Source organism: Eucyclogobius newberryi, unplaced genomic scaffold (assembly GCF_026437365.1).
Source record: "Eucyclogobius newberryi isolate DKJ021-1_F unplaced genomic scaffold, fEucNew1.0.hap1 SCAF_2, whole genome shotgun sequence".
NCBI classification, from domain to species: Eukaryota; Metazoa; Chordata; class Actinopteri; order Gobiiformes; family Gobiidae; genus Eucyclogobius; species Eucyclogobius newberryi.
Window position 1 is genome coordinate 35,148,346 of NW_027315834.1, and position 20,848 is coordinate 35,169,193.

The window sequence follows — 20,848 nt, forward strand, 5'->3', positions numbered from 1 at the left end:
CTGTTCGGGAGAATGCTCTGTCGCCAAAAGTTTTGAGTCGGGATGTTGGTGCAGTCAGGGTGAGAGAGGAGGAGGATCGGAGAGCTCGGGTGGGGCGGTGGGGGATGAGGAGGTCAGACAGGTAGGGGGGGGCAAGGTGGTGAAGAGCTTTGAAGGTGAGGAGGAGTATTTTAAAGTTTATGCGCTGCTTGATGGGGAGCCAGTGGAGAGAGCGGAGAACGGGAGTGATGTGATCACGGGACCGGGTGTGGGTGAGGAGGCGGGCAGCGGAGTTTTGGACCATTTGGAGTCTGTGGAGGGAATGGGAGGAGATGCCAGTGAGGAGGGAGTTGCAGTAGTCAAGGCGGGAGGAGATGAAGGCATGGATGAGGGATTCAGCAGCGGGGAGGGTGAGGCAGTGTCGGATTTTGGCGATGCGGCGGAGGTGGAAGTATGAGGTCTTGACAATGTGGCTGACATGGGGAGTGAAGGAGAGGGTGGGGTCCATGATGACACCGAGATTGCGTACCAGGGTAGAGGGGGTGATGGTCGAGGTGTCGATGCTGAGTGAAAAGGGACCAGTTTTATTGAGAGTGGATTTGGTGCCAGTGAGGAGGAGCTCTGTTTTGTCACTGTTCAGTTTGAGGAAGTTGAGAGTGAGCCATGATTTTATTGTAGAGATGCAGGTTTCGATGTGGCTGAGGGGAGGGTTTTGGGTGGATTTGGTGGTGAGGTATATCTGGGTGTCGTCAGCGTAGCAGTGAAAGTCCAGGTTGAGTTGGCGGAGGATGTGACCAAGGGGGAAGATGTAGCAGATGAAGAGGAGGGGGCCGAGGACTGAGCCCTGGGGGACCCCCTGCGTTACTGGGGAGAGGGTGGATGAGTGACCGGAGAGGGAAATGAACTCTTGCCTGTTGGTGAGGTAGGATGTGAGCCAGTCAAGTGCAGAGCCCTCAACACCCAGTTGGCGCAGCCTTTGTAGGAGGATGGAATGGTTTATAGTGTCAAAGGCTGCGCTGAGGTCTAGTAGTAACAGGATGTTGAGGGCCCCGGAGTCTGCAGAGGTGAGGAGATCGTTGAGATCGTTGAATCTCCACCCCTGGCCAGCCAAAATGAATTTCTCATTGTATTCCATAAAGAAAATATGGAATACATGGATAAAGTCAGTTGCTGTAAGCACATTCAGAGCCAAATCAGCACAGCATTTGGAGCAATCTGATGCTTTTGGGCAGATGGACTTGGAAAAACTTTTAATGGTAACCACTGCTGCTGAGTCTGGGACAGGAGCCAACACCACCTGTTAGATGGTTCATCCACCACTGTGCAAATATATGATGCTAAATAGTTATTAATAGGTTCATTTAAAAAGAACTATGATAAATATTACCATTATATTACCTGTCATTGACCTGATGGATTGATTTATTTTGAACTTTTTTTTCTTGCAAGCAAATCAAAATAAGAGACCATGTCCCAAAGTCAATGAATGCCTCTTTCTTGTCCCTGCATTCTCGCACAATCCACACTTAGGGGAGATACAGTGTCCTTCTTCTATCTAGTGTCAGTCTCCAGCTGCTGTTTTGGGTCGAACACACACTCTCTACGGAAAATACTGCAGTCTACACACAATGCACACATACAAGTCCCTGACCAGTCGAGCTGAAAAAAGTCTTTAACTCCGGTTTAAAGCCTTGTCACCCGCAGTTCAGGTGAGCTCACCTCCAGCCACATTGGTCTCCTGCCTCTGATTGTCGTCATTGGATTGCAATGACATTGAGGTGCGTATGTTGGATGAAACAGTGATAACCCAACTCAAGGTTTGGTTGAATACACAGAACATTGATGACAGAGATTTATAGAGTGCATTTACTCTTGGTTTAGTCCTGGTCTTGTCCAGGTTTAGTTCAGGGTTTAGCCCCAATTTTGATTTGCTGTGTGGGCGGGTATTAATCACACTGTGGGGACTGAAAACTGTACACAATAACTTCCTCAACCCTCTGAAGGTCAGATCAACGACATGGTTTAAAGATGAAATATAGGTTAATTTAGGTTCAGGTTAGGGATGAGAGGGATTAAGATGAGATAAATAGTAAAAGTATTCATAGATAAGGTTAGGCAATGTCCCCATGACGCATGCAGTGTGCGTGCAAGTATTAACGTTCCTTCTATTGTAATATCAAGCAAAAGTGAGTTGCGGTTTTATTAAAAAGTGAAACAACAGCTTATTAATTCATGAAATGATAGTAGCAGATTGCAATGGCTAGAAAAATTGGAAAAGAAGAAAAGTTTGACTGATAAAAATAATCTCAACTGTAACTTATTCCAATTTAAATGCCGAATCCAAAAACAATTATAGCCGCAAGCGGCGATGATAGCCCTTGCCACCTGCGCGACCGCCTTCCCGTGCGTCTGTGTTTTGATTGTGACCATCCTGGTACGCCATTCTCCCATTCTGACCACCATCCAGGCTCCGGGCTCCCCCGCCTTCCCCCTATTTACACAGCACAGCATGCCATTCCAACACATTGCCGGGGACCATGGCTTTGAACAGGTACATAATACAGATACAATCGACTTTATCAATCAATTTCACCTAACTAATGTGTGGCAATTTTAAGTTTATTAATTTCATTTTCTACTGCTTGTTCCCGTTCGCGGGTGACTGGAGCCTAGAAACAGGAAATGAAGGCATATTTTGCTGCGAGTGCTACACAAAAACTATAAAGAATATGAAAAGAAAAATTGGATGATTATTAAATGTTAATGTCTCTTGTTGCGGAAAGTGTTGTTTTGAGCTCAATCAGTGGAAAAATCTCCACAGTCCAACACGGCCGACTTCCTGTGCATCATACAGCAATGTTGCCAGGTGTGTTTTAGTTGTGACAGGATGTATTGCATTGTTCCAAGGTTGACGCGTCTCATTTCCTATCTTTTTTGCTATAGTTTTCTGATTCTGATCTCATAAAGCTGTATAGATAAAACATTGAGACAGCTGTAGAGGACATTTATTTGACTTATTAGAAGAAATCAGAAGTTAAGCCTCAACTTTACAGAGACATTGCTGCTGCTCCTCATCTTCCCCAAGATTACAAAGTGTGTGCTTGATGTGGACATGTGGACAACCACATCTGTTTCTTTGAAGAAGTCAGGTCAGCACTGCTCCAGCGGTCAGCACTGCTCCAGCGGTCAGCACTGCTCCAGCGGTCAGCACTGCACAGCGGAGAGTTAGGTGGGCATTAGGTTATTGTCTTCTTTATTTGTCTCATTTTATGTTCATGTTCCCATCAGTGAACAGTTCCGCGAACTCAGCAGTGACTGTCCTCAGACAATTACCTGCAGATGAATGAAGAAAAATATGAATAATTGTTAATACAAATAATACTATTCATACTGTTTAAAAATACTTATCTAACCAGGCAGTCTATAGGCAAATCAGATACAGGAGGTATCCACAATAATGTCAGCACAAATGTTTTTCGTCATCGTAAACATTCAGTGAATACAAAAGGTGCCAATTATTCCATTTCATCATCCCTGAATTAATTTTTTTAGTTTTAGGCTTGAATTGAATTCTCAGGTCTCTGCACTGGCTCCTGTGGCTCAGAGAATAGACTTCAAAACAGCTCTAATTGTGTATAAGTCTCTCCATGGCCTAACACCAAAATACATCTCTGACTTGTGTGTGCCATATGAACCATCTCGGACTCTGAGGACCTCAGGGACCGGCCTCCTGCTGGTGCCAGAGTCAGGACTAAACATGGACCGGCCTCCTGCTGGTGCCAGAGTCAGGACTAAACATGGACCGGCCTCCTGCTGGTGCCAGAGTCAGGACTAAACATGGACCGGCCTCCTGCTGGTGCCAGAGTCAGGACTAAACATGGACCGGCCTCCTGCTGGTGCCAGAGTCAGGACTAAACATGGACCGGCCTCCTGCTGGTGCCCAGAGTCAGGACTAAACATGGACCGGCCTCCTGCTGGTGCCCAGAGTCAGGACTAAACATGGACCGGCCTCCTGCTGGTGCCAGAGTCAGGACTAAACATGGACCGGCCTCCTGCTGGTGCCAGAGTCAGGACTAAACATGGACCGGCCTCCTGCTGGTGCCAGAGTCAGGACTAAACATGGACCGGCCTCCTGCTGGTGCCAGAGTCAGGACTAAACATGGACCGGCCTCCTGCTGGTGCCAGAGTCAGGACTAAACATGGACCGGCCTCCTGCTGGTGCCCAGAGCCAAGACCAGACACGGAGAATCTGCGTTCCAGTGTTATGGGGCAAAGGTCTGGAATAGCCTCCCCGAAGTTGTGAGACAGGCCCCCACCCCGGCTGTGTTTAAATCCAAACTAAAAACTGTTTTGTTTACCCGTGCCTATGACTGATTTTACCTGCTTTTTAATATTTTAAAATACTACATTATTTTTATTCTTTACTTTACTCTAATGTACATTGTTTTACATTTTTATAAACTGCATTGTGTTTTTACCTCATTACTTGTTTTAAATTGTGTTTTAAACACTGTAAAGCACTTTGAATTGCAGTTGTATGAATTGTGCTTTATAAATAAATTTGATTTGATTTGAATTACTTGATTTGCAAGTAAATATACAATTAAAGATTTTTAAATGTAAAATTTGTGTTCCCTTAACTCCAGCCAAATGTTTACTCCCCATGGCTACTGAAAACGTAATTTCTTGCATCCTCGCAGTTTTATTCATCTATGGACAACTTTTTTCCTAAAAGTAAAAATGATATTAGTGTTTGTTGGCTAGCTGTCAAAATATGAAAGTTTGAATGGACTTTTCATTGCGTTAGCTGCAGTTTTACTAGCAAAACTTCACACTCAAAGCTCAAATCACATTGGCTCACGCAGTTAAAACCAAACTTCTTTTACAGTTTTGGGAGAGTTATGCCCTTATTTTAAGACAACACTCGTGCATTAATAAACTTGTTAAGTTTAAAGCGTGTACTTTCCTCCTGCTGGGACGAGCGGCTTCGCTCCGTCTGTTTCAAAACATCTGACGCAGTGCATCGTAGGATATATGTGGTCAGGCCCCTCCTTCCATGGAGAATATAACCACTACATTTCAGACAATATTGATTTTTTACCTAATAGGTAGGGGGCGCTATAGAGTAATTTGTTCCATTTTTCCATTAATTATTTACAATCAGACCATAAAAACGCATAAGTGAATAAAATTTGAGCTCAGTAGGTCAATACCTTTGGCCGTGACATGTCATCGAAAAAACGAAATGAAAGCGTTTTTGACAGTGTGCCACGCAGAGACCCTGAGGAGTTAAGACAAAAATTGCCTGATTATTAAATTTGAAAAATGTTGTTTTGAGCTCAATTGGACGACAACCTAGGACAAGTATTTTTTGTTGCGGCGCCAGTTTGATGACATGGCCGGCTTCCTGTGCTTCACACAGAGATGCTGCCAAGTGTGTTTTGGTGGTCACAGCTCTATCATTGGTCAAAACTTCATATGCCAAGGCCAAAGTTGGCGCGTCTCATTTTTGCTCTAGGGGGCGCTATTGAGTCAGGTCACCGAGCCGATTGCGTCTATACCCCTATGTGGGACTTTCCTTCAACGTTCAGGGGGTCGAAAATGCGATTACAAAACGACAATAAATAAATTAAAATAGGTCTCATATATTTAGCTTGATGCGTATGGCTCAAGCTAAATATATGAACGATGTCAAATTTAACTGAATGATGTTTTGAAATAATTCTTTGCAGCAATATCATACAAATAAATTATTAAAAAATCATACAATATGATTTCCAGATGTTTCTGTCTCACAGTGGAACTGTACCTACGATATACCAGACCCCCATAATTAAGTGGGAGAACTTTCCAAATCGCAGGGTCTTCACATACTTACTTTCCTCATAGTATATATAATGCATTTGTACATTCAAGGGGACATTCTGGTGGCAAATAATCAATATCTGAATACTGTCTCTATTCTACGTTTCTCCAGACTGTGGATAATGCATTCATATGACAGCCGTGTCGTTCAAGGCACACTCATACAGATTGTGTAAGGTTCCTGAGTTCAGTGTCCATGAGAGGATGCACGCTCTTATCTGTAGCCTGCCAGCCTTTCTCCCCTACACAATCACGGTAAAATACCCCCTGAATTACTTTGAACAAAACAAATGGCATTTACCACTGGAGGAGATAAGCAAAGGGGGCATGTGTGAAATAGACAAACAAACAAAGGCAGAGTTGGAGGCGGCAGTAGAGTTAATATTGGCCTGGATTAACAGCCACAGTTTCTCAAGAATAATGGAAGGCGTCCTTGCCATATGAATAACTTTATCCAAAAAGGAGGCACTTCTGGCAACGAAAGCTGCCGAGAGTCAATGAAGAGAGAAATAAGGGGGAATAAAGAGGATAGGCTTTGACGGCTCACACCACATTTTCATTTCATGGCCTGTGGGGGCAGCTGCGGATGTCGAACTCTTCAGAATATATGCCTACAACACAATGTACACACTGCGACTCATTCGGCTGGGCCTGCCGTTGCTGTTTTTACTGAACTTTTTGTGGATGGAACTTTGAAAAGTAAAAGGAGAATTTGGTGGGTTTTATAATTACAGTGTCTATCTTAAAGAAGGACACTCAAGCTGATTCATGGGGCAGTGGATGATCATTTTTCTTCATGCAGACTGATTTTAGTGCAGACACAGCAGGGCCTCTGATTGAAGACAGGACAGCGGCTTTTAAACCTTAACCTTCTACTTGCAATCTGGATGTCTCCATGGAGATTTATAAAACAGTATGTGGAACAAAAGAGTATGTTGGGACGAAACCCAATCTTAGTAGAAAAATATTCACAATTCCCCTCCACTACTCCATTTCACCATTTAATAAGGGCAATGCAAAGTTTGTTATGAATGAGATTTACCTAGACATGAGCCGATAATGAGTGAGGCACAAGGAAAGCACAAGGAAAGAAGGAAGAGAGAGAGAGAGAGAGACGCTGCAGCAGCAGACACAGGCATGAGGAGTTTTAGGGAAAATGCTAACTCTGCTTCTCTGACAAAAAATATTGCCCCGTCATTAAACATTTGAACAGAGCAGTTTGGTAAAGAGGTACTCAAATGCAATGTTTTACCTGCCCTTAACTATGGCTTAACGCTCTCAAAACCAAAGCTATTTCATTTTGCATGCATGAATTGTGGTCCGAGGGCCAGCTCCAGCTCGAGGGGCCTAGTCTCAAAACACGGGGGGAAAACCACCTCATGTTGTAATCCGACTGCCCTTTCTTTACCACTGTTAAGCACAGGTCGGATCACAGCTTACACTTCTCACCCTGGACACAGACCATTTGAGCCACTCCCCTCAGGCGGGAGGCCACTCCCCTCAAGCAGGAGCCCACTCCCCTCAGGCACGAGGCTAAGGTCAATCCGAACCAGAACCGTTTCTTTCCCTCCGTCGTTGGACGTGTGAACACTTCCTAAACACTGCACTTTAACCATAATGTAATCACTTACTGCACTGTTCACGTAAATCTGTAAATTTAACAGTAAATTGCGTACATAATAAGTCTATTTTTATCTTATTGTAAATTTAAATTGTTGTTCTTTAATGCATGCCTTATTTGATTTATTTTGCTTTATTATTGTTCATCGTTGTATGTTGCACCGAATCACCAAAGCAAGTTCCAAGCCTGTGACTTTTGTTCACCGACAAAGGCAATAAACTTTTTTTTAATTCTCATTCTGAAACAAATGTAGAGTTAATTTCAGGTGAAACAAATGCAGGGGAAACAAATACAGGGTTCGTTTGAGGGGAAACTCCTCCCTAACGCTCAGAGTATCATATTGTAGAGTTTCTCAGACTAGCTCCGCAGATTGAAAATGATCTTCGGATGGAAGTTGAAACATTTAGAATTTAAAACATTGTCCAGATGACTAACTTTGAAACTTTTCCCACAATGCTTGAAAAGATAAAAATAAATAATAGAATGCAGACAATCAAAGACACAGCCACTTAAGTAGGAAATGTTTCTATATCTATTTCGTCTTATAAAGTTGACAACGACTTTGCACAACAGTCTTCTTCATTAGTGAGAACCTGGAGATATCAATCAAGCTATGTACTATTTTCAGCTTTAATTTCTATAAAAATGATGGGGAAATTGCCTGTCTTCTCCAGTGTGAGGTAATTAATACACACTTCTTACTTACTGTGTGGACACTTGACATTTTCAAAATGAAATGACATTTAATAAAACAACTGTCGAACCAATGAAAGGGAACAATGTTTCTCAAGACAGAACTGAAAAATGCCATCATTTTAACAGTGGTTGAATAATACATGCAATTGTTTTATTTATTTATACTATCTTTTTCAGGAAGGGTTAGCCTGAGGAATACAAAACACAATATCTAGATAAAATGTCAATAAAACATTAAACGCACACAACAATTTAATCTAAAAGCAAAGTTCTTGAAAGCCTTTTCGTCTGGCTCCGTATTGATTCGGTGAGATTCTAAAATAAGAATTTTCTGTGATCTTAATCGATGAATACCTGATCTGATGTTCAGCAAACATGTAAACTAATCAAGTAAAATACCCAAAATACCCAAAAATAACCAAAGGCAGTGCAGTTCTCTTCTGGCATCCAATGATTGGCATCCTACTTTAGAGTATAATTGACAGTGCAGAGTTCTGTGTCCTTCTCCTGTAATGATCCTTAGTGCTGAATGAAAAACTGAATTCAGAGGTTTTAAGACTTTTGCTGTTGTAGCATTTACCTCTTAATGTGCAACTAAGGTCATTTCAAACCTTGGCAGAATAGAGTATGAATGAATAAAATTATTGACAGCTAGAATCAGAAGTTATCGAGGTTAGACCAGCAAAATAAACAAAGGAAACAATTACAGGTGGCTCTGTATTTTGTATAAGTGAGTATTTACATATTTACAGTTTTAGTTGCCTTAGATATCAATAACTATGTATAAATAGCACTTTCAGATATTAGTGAGTGACAATCGAACAACAAACAGTTTGGAATAACAAGTTCATATATCAAACTACTGGATACTCAAAACCCCAAACCCCATCCCTCCCCAAAGTCAATCAGTTCTTCACTGGTTAAGAGAGATGTTTGAGTGGAGTGGATACGGTCTTTTTAAACGATGAACAGAAGTGCAAGAGTCCAATGGTCCAGCAGATGGAGTAGTATAGACCCCATGAGCCAAACAGGCAAGGCAAGTTTAATTGTAGAGCACAATTTGAACACAGGGCAATTCAAAGTGCTTCACACAACAGGGAAAAAATGCATTCAAATCCCAAAGACATGACAGAAATCACAAAACAGTTTAAGACATAAAAGAGAAAAGTGCAAAGAAAATCATTTCAGTCATATGCACAGCTAAGCAGGAGACAATGGGCATGTGTAACTCCTACTGGCGGAGCAGTTGATTGTTGATAAGTTGTTCAGAGTCCTGGTTGGGTAAGCTCGCCATCAAGAGTTCATAATGGTTTCAATCAAGACCAAAAAAGAAAGCCCGGCCTGTATGGGCAACAGGACCAGTGTGGGCAACAGAACCAGTGTGGGCGACAGGACCAGTGTGGGCGACAGGACCAGTGTGGGCGACAGGACCAGTGTGGGCGACAGGACCAGTGTGGGCGACAGGACCAGTGTGGGCAACAGGACCAGTGTGGGCGACAGGACCAGTGTGGGTGACAGGACCAGTGTGGGTGACAGGACCAGTGTGGGTGACAGGACCAGTGTGGGCGACAGGACCAGTGTGGGCAACAGGACCAGTGAATTAGCTGCACTGCTCCTCCCGCCGCGCGCCATAAGAACAGTTTCTTTCCTTCTGCCGTTGGACTCATGAACACTTCCTAAACACTGTAACTTTAATCATAATTGAATCACTCACTGCAATGTTCACTTTCTACACTACACATGTATACCTGTACAACTGTAAATTTGTGTACATATTAAGCCTATTTTTACACTTTATTTTTACTTTATTTTTTTTATGTCTGATATCTTATTGTTATGACTTATTCATTGTTCATTGTTTTATTGTTTTGTGTAGCACCGAATCACCAGGACAAGTTCCTATGTTTGGGAATTTTGTTCATTGACAATGGCAATAAAACAATTCTGATTTTGATTCTGATTCTTAAATACTGTCACTTTAACCATAATTTAATCCCTCACTGCACTGTTCACTTTCAGCACTATACATATAAATCATCTGTACATTTGTGTACATGTCTTGGTCTGCACCTTGCTGTGGTGAGTGGGCTTTCAAACAAGGCCATTAATTTGTATGCAGACTCATCTAAGTTATTATATAAGTATAACTCTATTTATGTTTCATTAATTACATGTTTTTCTGTGGACCCCAGAGCGAGGGTTGCGAGATGACTTTGAAGATATAATTTGGAAGTTCTGATTTAATATTATACTGGTTGATAATAGTATAATAAAGGGATATCTTATCTTATCTTATCCAGTGGTCCTGACATCATCTACACAAAACACAATAAACAATCTGCAAAATTCCAATAACTCTGCAACATGTCAAATGTATTCAGTTTATCTATCTACATTCAAAACATGTTGAAAGTCATCAAAAGTATTTAGGCTACTTGGATGGGTAATACAGGTAACAACACTGATGGATTAATCGTAAACATCAGTTTTTTTTATCCCTGGCAATCCATTCCAATTCCTCGCTTTTCTTCAGTAGCATTTATTACATTATGTTTTTCAGGCATAAACATTTCAAGAAAACACTTCTGAGTCGTAGATCCATGGCCCTCAGGTCCATGGTGGTCATTAGTTTCATGATTTGTAGTTATTAAACCTATAAATCCATAGGTTTACGCCTGCGGCTTGTTCACATCACCTACACGCTGGGCTAGAGTGGCGCGCTAGAGCATAGCCAAAGCTAAAGGCTTGAAATGTGTTTTAAAGACAATTGAAGAATTTAAACTGAGAAAAAGTGAATGACCTGAAAATAGATTAAAAAAATGCTGCTATTTACACTATTTCTGCCGGTCCATCTCAGCCGAACATGAACAGTTTTTCATTACATTGTGCTCTATGGAAAAAAAGCTTTCTGGGTCACTTGATTCTTTTTTGCTGCAGTACCAATGGACTGGCCACTAGGGCCGTTAGCAATATGTTTAGTCTAGCAATACCCTATCCAGATAATAAAATAGATCCATGCCCAAGACTGAATGAACCGCCATGTTTAAATTTACTAGTTCACGTGACTCAAGTGCATCACATCCCTAATGAAATATTGCGAGAACCCGGAGCAGTCCATATACAACAGTGCAGAGTAAAAGTAACAATAGATCAGATAAGTTTAAAATATTATTCTGCTATTTACAGGAGTTACACTGTTCAAACAAACACAAAAGCTTTGCCACTGGCAAAGGTATGTATGATGCAAAGTTACCCTAACTGCGCATGTGCAAGGAGAAGCGAAGCAACAGCAGCGCCAAATTTCAACAAACAGACTTAAAAACTATATTGGATCTATTATATTATCTGGATAAGACACTCCCCCTCTGTCCGCATGTGTGATTAAGTAGTGGCCGTTCTGCGGTACTGCAGCACCCGGGCCCATAAAGAATGATCCCATAGAGAGAGTCATTGCATTTTTGAGTAAACAAACTGCTCGTGTTCAGCGAACAGAACACCTATAGCCTTCACGGTGAAGGTGCTAGCCCACATGTAATGAGTACAGGCCAAGGAGACCAATGCACCGCCATCTTGGATTCATCTTCCAGATCATATCAGATCATATTATAGTTCCATGGTTTATGTGTACGTTCAGACGTGAATGGGCCCTGGGGCAGCCTAAAGGTATGTTTGGATACAAAGTGTCACAATACCCCAGACAACAGGTGTTGAATTGCGTGAATTTTCAGGCATTGGACGCGTCTTTGGCGTGACTGCATGTACTACCTGCACACAGGTCTGTGGCACACTCTCTGGTCGCTACATTATTCATGCTCCTGAAGCTGATTCCGTTTTTTCTGCAAGAAAGGTATCAGCAATGTCGACAAAATGTCCCAATGGTATTCAGTAATTTTATATGTGCTGTAATGTATATACATATCTCATGATAATATATAATACATGATTTACTAATAGTTGAACCAGCATTTCTACAGCCATTCCCTCATTTATCAGGATTTGTGTGAAACATCTGTGCTCGCCATCAACATGCCATGTAATAATCGCCTTATTGCTTCTAATTATGAATACTGTCAGCTAATGGGTAGATGAAATGAGAAAATTACAGTTTTTAACTAATGAGCTCATCTAATTAGGCCATTAATTAAGTCCAAAAAATAGAATATCTGGAGAACATTGCTGCATTTGCACTTAGACAATTAGATAAAAGGTGACAGGACAGGATTGAAAATTAGTTGTACTGTGTGGTTTCCACACAGTGCAAATGGAGCTGTAGAAGTGTTCTGTCATCTGCCACCGCTCTTTATTAACCAGATTTATTCCTGTAGATTAGGGTAATATCAACCTTGTTCAAAAAGGTTGATCATCTGTTGTGTTAATTCAACCAACTCAGTAAATTGAATTAAGTGCATTTGAAAATGTTGATTTTATATACCTTCGTATATTTGGGTTGCAACACCTTTTTTCTGTCCTGCGATGTGACACATAGTAAAATATACATTTTGATAGTTTACCTGTTACATCACAGCACAATCACAAATACATGCCATGTTAAAAATATATAATAAATGACCTATACAGTGATCCCTCGTTTATCGCGGGGGTTACGTTCCAAGAAGAACCCGCGGGAGTCGAAATCCGCGAAGTAGAAACCTTTATTTTTTTTACAGTTATTATACAATGAAATACTCCATAAAACCTTGAAAGCAAGGAACAAAACCTTTTTACAGGCCCTAGCATTTGTTTAACAAATAAAAGTAGTGTATAAACGTTTGTACTGTACTCTCACCGCTCTCTCCCGCAGCTCACATGCGCGCTCTCACCGGCCTCTCACACGCGCGCTCTCACCGGCCTCTCACATGCGCGCTCTCACCGGCCTCTCACACGCGCGCTCTCACCGGCCTCTCACATGCGCGCTCTCACCGGCCTCTCACACGCGCGCTCTCACCGGCCTCTCACATGCGCGCTCTCACCGGCCTCTCACATGCGCGCTCTCACCGGCCTCTCACACGCGCGCTCTCACCGGCCTCTCACATGCGCGCTCTCACCGGCCTCTCACATGCGCGCTCTCACCGGCCTCTCACACGCGCGCTCTCACCGGCCTCTCACATGCGCGCTCTCACCGGCCTTGCAAACTTCAATTTGGCAAGCGGTTTTACGTACGTGTACATATTAATCCATAACGTTATTGACACACAGGTAGAGAAGACGCGGAGAGACTGTGTAGCCAATCAGAATGCAGAACACAATGCATGATGCAAATCCGTGAAGCAGCGAGACCGCGAAAAGTGAACTGCGTTATAGCGAGGGATCACTGGAAACATGGATTTTTTATGTGATTTCTGATATGAAATGTTCATATCACAGACATGTTTCTGCTCAAACTCAATATGAGCTCACTATTTTCATAGTTTAAGCTGACCTTAGTGACAAATGATTCATGTTGTGACTCAAATGAGGTAATTGTGCTTGAGTTCAGTCACATTAATGGTTTAATTTTAGTAAATAATGTAGTAGAAAAAGATACATTTACAATCATCTAGACACTGTTTTTAGAAAAAAACTGATATTTTGACTCTAATCCAAGAGTCATTCTCAATCTGCAGATCTACACAAATTATTATGCAAATTGTGTGTCATAAAGGTCATTTTTGTTTGTTTTCCAGTGAAACGCATGAAAGGATTTGTGTCTCAGCGCTCTTTGGGTCAGTGAAATAAATCTCATACACTTGTGCCAATTAGCTTGTCGGGTAGGTCAAATTACAGGAAAATCACCATTTTAAAGCAATATGGGAAAGAAAGTGCCAAAAAGCGTGAAATATTTGAATGCCTTGGACAAGGTTTGAAAATCTTAAATATTTCATGTAAACTTTAAATGCCATTAGAAAAAAGCAAACCGGTATTTGAATCTGCTGGTGCCTCTAGATTCCCACAAACATCGAGGTGTAGGATCCTCCACAGCTTGCAGTTCTGCTTAAACCTTCTCTTCGGCCACTTTTGACCAATATTCACAAGCAGAAATGGCTGCACGGTGGGCAGGGCCTACTCAGAGTAGGATAAATATCTGAGTTCCCAGAATCGATTCACAGATTGAGAATGACTCTTGGATGAGAGTCGAAACGTTTTGTTTTTATAAAAACAACTCAATATTTTTCTACAGTCACACATTTTTCATCAAAGCATATCAAAGTGCTCTTTATGTATTTTTACAAAGCGAAAATCATTATTATGACCTCTATTTATAGAGTGAGGGCCCTTGAGAGCGCCCTGTTAACAGGACATTAAAAAGTTAAACTAACAGATAAATACATTCAATGAAACAATTAATACAATTTTACAAATACAGAAAAACACACACATACAAAAGTAGGCATGGCGGGTAATTTCAAACCAGTGATATGAATTCATAAAATGACAGAAAATGATTTAATTTAAAATTTAAAAAGTGGGTTGTATTCTGGGTGGTGTTGACCCTTTGTGATTGTAGTTTAAAAATGTCTGAGATCTCAATTGATGAATACTTGATCTGGTACTCAGCAAACTTGCTAAATAATTAGGCAAAATGCCAATGAGAGCCTTATAAACAGACAGCAGTGTTGACATCCAGTCAACATATGTAGCAGGCTACTTTTGATACATACTGTTACACACTGTTTAATTACACTCGCCTCCCAATAAGGAGATTCTCAGGCCAGACCAACATCACATGATCTCTCTGGTTGGAGTCTAAATGTCCTTCCTGTTTCCTGGTTCTTTCTGAGTTCTCTGGCTTCCTCCCATCATCCAAAGACATGCATGTGTTAGGTAAATTGACAACTCTTGTGAATTAATGAGAGAGTGAATGGTTGTTAACCCTGCAATGAGCTGGCCCCTGTCCTGTCCTGTCTTAGGCCCAAAGTCACTGGGAGAGGCTCCAGTCACCCACGACCCCTAATGGGAACAAGCGTGAGAAGAAGATTATTTACCAAGCAAGTGCTCAACTGTGTAGGGTATTCTTAGGGATCATCTCAAAATAGGTTGAAGCTTAAAAGACAAAAAAAATTCCGTCTCTCTCTGGACCCCCTCCCTCCCTCAAAAGACCCCAAAAAAAATGTCTGGCATCACATAAAATTTGACGCGTTGATAAAACGATAGTAGCTTGATAGACCCTGTTCACCTCTAGTGAACATCCCTGAACATCCTTTGGTAAGTTTATATTTAGAAGTTATGAACTCTACAAATGTCACCTGTTGCGCAGGTTTGTTTACTCAATCCACATGGTCCATGGGCCCTACAACCATCCCATTCAACCAAAATTGTGAGATGACCACATTGAGATAGTCTCAAGAGGATGCTCTAGTGCAGTGGTTCTTAACCTGGGTTCGACCGAACCCTGGGGTTCGGTGAGTCAACCCCAGGGGTTCAAGACACACATCCGAATCATATTATTTGTGACACGCCCGTTTGGCTGCAGGGAATTTGGTGCGCTCAGTAGTCGACTTGTGACTGTCGTGATGTACGTCCTGTGATTTCTTTCTTAATATTTAAAACTGAATCAAAGACCACCTTTCAGGGCAAAATATTTGTGTGTGCTGAGGTCTTGTTTTTGCCAATGGTATTACTCGTGTACTTTAATTGATGAGAAATAACCCCACGGGACTCCGATGTAAAAAATAGTTAACACAGTTGAATCCACAGTTTTTGACACTTCTTACAGAAGTAATCAAATACAGCTACTCTCAAAAAATAGAATACTATGGTAATAAAACCATTTGGCTCTTGAATTCTGCGCTGTCTCCTGCGCCCCTTCTTTGCGTGTTCCTTGTACGGCCCCTGAGCGCTATCTCTCTTAAAGTGACAGTAACATAACAGTAGGCAAAAGACTACAAATAAATTCTACAAATAAAACAAATGTAATCAAATTAATTTAGCTTATTTAAACAACCAAATTATTTATCAGTGAAACATAAAATTACACATTTATAACAAAATATCAACACTAGATTTCCATACGAACGTATACATAAACTAAACTTGGCTCTCACAGTCTTGGTACCAGCTTGCACCTAAAAGGGTCAAAAGGACAAAGCCAGAGTACCAAGAGACTAACCTATATCAAAGCCCTCCTTTCTGGGCTAAGTCTTGGCACCAGCCTGGCCCCAAAAGGGCCAAAAGATCAGCCTCTGGGCCATTTCCCTTGTCCTTTTCTATAACTACTACAGTATACTATAATATAATATATTTGCGAGCAATCCTTTTCGAGGATGCTGGACATAAAAATTAAGAAAAGGAACAGACTTTGTTGTGAAAATGACATGAGAGTGGCACTTGCCAAGGTGAAGGTGTATTTCTGAACTGGTCTCTGAAAGGCAACTGCAGAAGTCACACTGATTTGCAGTAAATATTCATGATTATGTTTTTGTCTTTGTGTGAAAATGTTGTTCTTTGAACACAGTGATGTTGATGCACGGTTCATTTTGTGCACCAGTAAAATATATACCTAAGTTTTGAATTTGAAAAAATCATATTTTATCTTTCCAATTAAGAAGGGTTCGGTGAATGCGCTTATGAAACTGGTGGGGTTCAGTACCTCCAAAAAGGTTAAGAACCACTGCTCTAGTGAGAAACTAATGTTTCTTGTCAAAACATGTAATTGTCAATTGCCTGCGTTTTGACCTTAGACGTGCTGTTAGAATGACAGAAGCAGAACACGTGCTTTTGTCTCAGTGAGAATCTCACGTCTTCTGTGATTGGGCGAAATCTCATGTGGGGTTTGTTGGTCCTTCTTCCGGGTAATGCGTAGGCACGTTACTAGAGTGAAATCTCTTGATCATTTTCTGCGCTGCGTCTTGCCGCAAAAAAGCTTTTCCAACTTTTCTGCACCAGCCGAGTTGGCGACGGCGTGCCGTGCTCCCTGTACGCACCCACGCCCGCTGTGCTCCGCCCGCACCCGCCGCCTAATGTTGGCCTAATGGCCGTTGCTGATAGTTTTTTAGCATTTCAAAACAATTACTGCCACAACGATGTATTGAAGCTTCAAAGCAACAAAAATACGAAATGTGGGTTCAACCCCCCCCAAGACGAAAAATATTAGGTCTTTTCAGCTTCAACCCATTTTGAGATCATGCCTTACTAGTACAAGTACGACAAGGCTATGAATGTCCTCCCACTTGTGAAAGAGAGGGGACATTCAAGGTTGATATCGATTAAATAATTGTTCAAAAATTCAAACATGACACACTGCATAAGTGTGTGTATGTTTGTTATAATATTTTAAGAGTAAATTGGGGCACCAGCCGTATATTCGGCATTTATCAACTCAAATCAAATATCTAAATGTATTAATTTTTCAAAAAATGATTTGCTCGTTGATCCGAAGGTTTGTGAGAACGTAACCACTTTTCTGGAAATGAATAAATGTGGGTTATGAAGATTTATTGACCAAATAACTAAACAGATATATGAATATGGAATATGCAAATTAGTTGATAACAGATGGAAACGCTAGACATGATAGTAGAAAAAGCTTCAGTTGTAGTCATCTGGACTCAGTTTGAAAAAATAGACGTTTCGACTCTCATCCAAGAGTCATTGTCAATAAAAGAATTTAGATCGAGAACTCCGATATTAATACTGTTCTGTGGTAAGACCCGCCCATTGGGAGGAACCTTCCTGAAGTAGAAAGAGTTGTTTGTTTCAACAGAAACTCCCCCCTTGTATCTACCGAGCTAGCCTATTCAGAATTTTAATGGGCTATTAGAATCCTCTTTGTCTTTGTGAGACCCTGGCTCAACCACCCTGAGTACCTGATTAGCATCTACATGTCCTGGTCCTGGTCCTCTACCTTTCCAGGGGTTCAGTATCCCATTATAAATAACAGGAAGATTAAATCTTAGCCCTCCATTTCTGTTTAAAGAAGGTCTTTCTTTTTTAACAAAAATAGCTTCCTTGACTCCTCTTTCAAACCATCTTTTCTCCCTGCTTAAAACCTTCACATCACCGTCTTCAAACGAGTGATTAGAGGCTTCAAGATGGAGATGCACGGCGCTCTGAGGTCCTGAACTAGTATTTCTTCTGTGCTGATAAAGCCTCTTGTGTAGAGGCTGTTTTGTCTCACCTATGTACCGTTCTTTACAGCTTTCTTCACTGCATTGGATCGAATAAACTACATTGCTCTGTTTTTGAGTCGGCAACTTGTCCTTAGGGTGAACCAATTTTTGTCTTAAAGTGTTTCCTGGTTTAAAATAAACAGGGACTTCGTGTTGTCCTCTGCAGTTTTTCCGACAGGCCAGACACATGCTAGACATGATTGTTTTAGATCTAGGTAGTTGTGTGTTGGAGTTAATTCTAGGATGATATTATCAGCCAGCCTATGAAGTGCATTATACGAACGGATCCAGAAGCTGTGAGGAGATGGGCCTGCGTGGAGTCGTCTCCAGGCTTCACTTAGGGTCACACTGCAGTTCAGTCCACACGCTGGCCAGAGTACAGCTGCTCTGGAGCTCTGCGTTCTCCTTGGCTCTGAGGCGTTCCTCAGGAAAAGGGCTGTTGCACTAATTTACCAATGAGGCTGGTCAGAAATGCTGTCCTGGACTTGAAAAGTTGCAAAAAGGTCCTAAGCTTGAGTTTGCATGGTGCTGTCTCAGTCACATTTAAAAACGGGCACAGAATTCTTAGTTCTGGGAGAGAAAGTTAGCTTCTGGCTCTGGAATGTCTTTGTCCCGTAGCTTAGCTTAGCATCGCTAGGCCAGAGATGAGCCCTCTCCCAAGGTCCGGCCTCATGGACCTCCTCAGATGGAGCTCCGATGGAAACTGCAAAGAACTGCCAAACTCCTCTTTCCTTTGTTTTTCTGACTTACCCTCGTGGGGGATGAGTTTTTGCGTCATGGTTCTGGTTCAGCCAGATCAGAACGCCCGCTCTGTCTGAGTCTGAGCTTGATAAGACGAGTAATGCAGCCCTTGTTCATCGTTCATTGGTACAAAGGTAAACATAGTTTGCAAACATAGTATCAAAGGTAAAATTATCCACAAGACCAGTTATAAAACAGTTAAATGAACATGCAGAACACAATAACGTTATGTACAGTAAATTCACTTGTGGACAAGGTCTGTAACCAGATTATTTTTACTAAAACCGCATAGTCTTTTTAGCGTTTTAGCTTTTGTCTTGGAGAGAAAATGACTCTCTGAGTTAATTTTAATCCAAAAGAAGTAATTCGATGGAAAAGGTTATTTCCAACGTTCAAAGCGTTCTCTGTTCGTTCGCTCACGTTCTCTGCTCCTGCAGAGAACCATAAATCTTGTTACTGATAACAACTTTTTTGCATTCCGCATTCCTGTCACCATGGCAACATGAAGTGGTCATCTGTATATCCTACAACTGTACATATTGTGAATATATTGTCATTGTGTAAATAACACCACACCACAACTAAGCACTACAAATGTTGTGTGTGTTTCATAAAGTGCTAGGGACTTTGGACAATGTCTGAATGCAAGGAGTGTGACGTGGGCATATTTAGGGGCGTAAAATTAAAGAGAACACCCATCGCTCACGGAGCACAGAATTAATTAACTATTGGATGTGTAAAGCTTGGATTATACTTCCCGCATGTTCCGCGCAGAAATTAAACGTGTGGAGGGCAGCGCATAAGACGTTGGCAGTATTTATAGTCTCTGCAGGTTTCATGCAGTGGAAAGGAAATGCCGCTCCTTTCCGTGCGGAACCATCTGCATAGTTACCCATTTTTCCCGGATGCCGATGCGGAAAATCAGGTCGGCGCACGAGGGGGGTTGTCGTAAAAAATGATGACATTTTGCAGCATGACCCCTTGCGTAACTTGCAGACATGTCAAGCATAACCCTATGTTGAGACTGTGTGTGATGCACGCTGTAATACGTTCTATCTGATAACTAAGCTAAGCCTAATGAGAGAATAACGTGATATGCTCATCCTTACCATTGACTCACCATGTGCACTCATGTAGTTGTATTGATCAGCATAACACTTTGTTATGTTTGCGGCGTGTCCTGCCTGCAGCGCACCTCCGCAGGTGAATGCAGGAGCAGAGAAATTCTATGGTCGTTTTGGTATCTGTATTGATAGGTGTATTTGTAAATAATAACGTCTGAAGGCCTAGGGTTCATGTGCACTGAATATATATAATATAATTGTAATGTCCCCCAAAATACTTGGTATCATATCAATACTAAAATTTGTGGTATCGCCTATCCCTATTAAGCACTCCATTTTCCTCTTTGCCAAACAAAGTACTTCTGGTGCTAGCCTATTACTGTTACTAATATTTCTGTTGTTGCTACTGCTTCTAATCCATATTGCCACATTGTCCTTGCTTCACAAGTCCCCAGGTTCTGACTCCCTTTGGTGCTGGTTAAAGGCAAGTGTAAGGGTGTTCCAATGTGAGTCTTAACAGGGAATGTGTGAGATTATGACCATCCGTTGGGTGTCACGCTGGTCACACAGTGGTTCTGCTCTGATGTCTGTCATCATAATAGTCGGTGGAGTTGAGACCCAGATACGATCAAGTAATTTCCAAGTGATTTAATTTGGTACCACTGCTTGAGCACTTACAAGTGATACAGTGCAACACTAGTTTACTTAAATAAAGACAATGCAAAAAGAGAATTAGGTTTGCTTTTTAAAAATGTAATAGTTTTCTGGTTTCTGTATTCTATACATTAAAGTAGAAA

General features: G+C 41.5%; 1 long non-coding RNA gene across 1 annotated transcript in view; it reads right to left on the minus strand.

The window, feature by feature from the left end:
• Positions 1 to 2,928: 2,928 nt before the first annotated feature.
• Positions 2,929 to 20,848, minus strand: part of LOC140367092 (uncharacterized) — a 32,861-nt gene continuing 14,941 nt past the window's right edge. Inside the window, exon 3 of the long non-coding RNA XR_011928102.1 lies at positions 2,929 to 3,312. This is a non-coding gene — a long non-coding RNA (uncharacterized lncRNA). The remainder of the gene's footprint in view (positions 3,313 to 20,848) is intronic.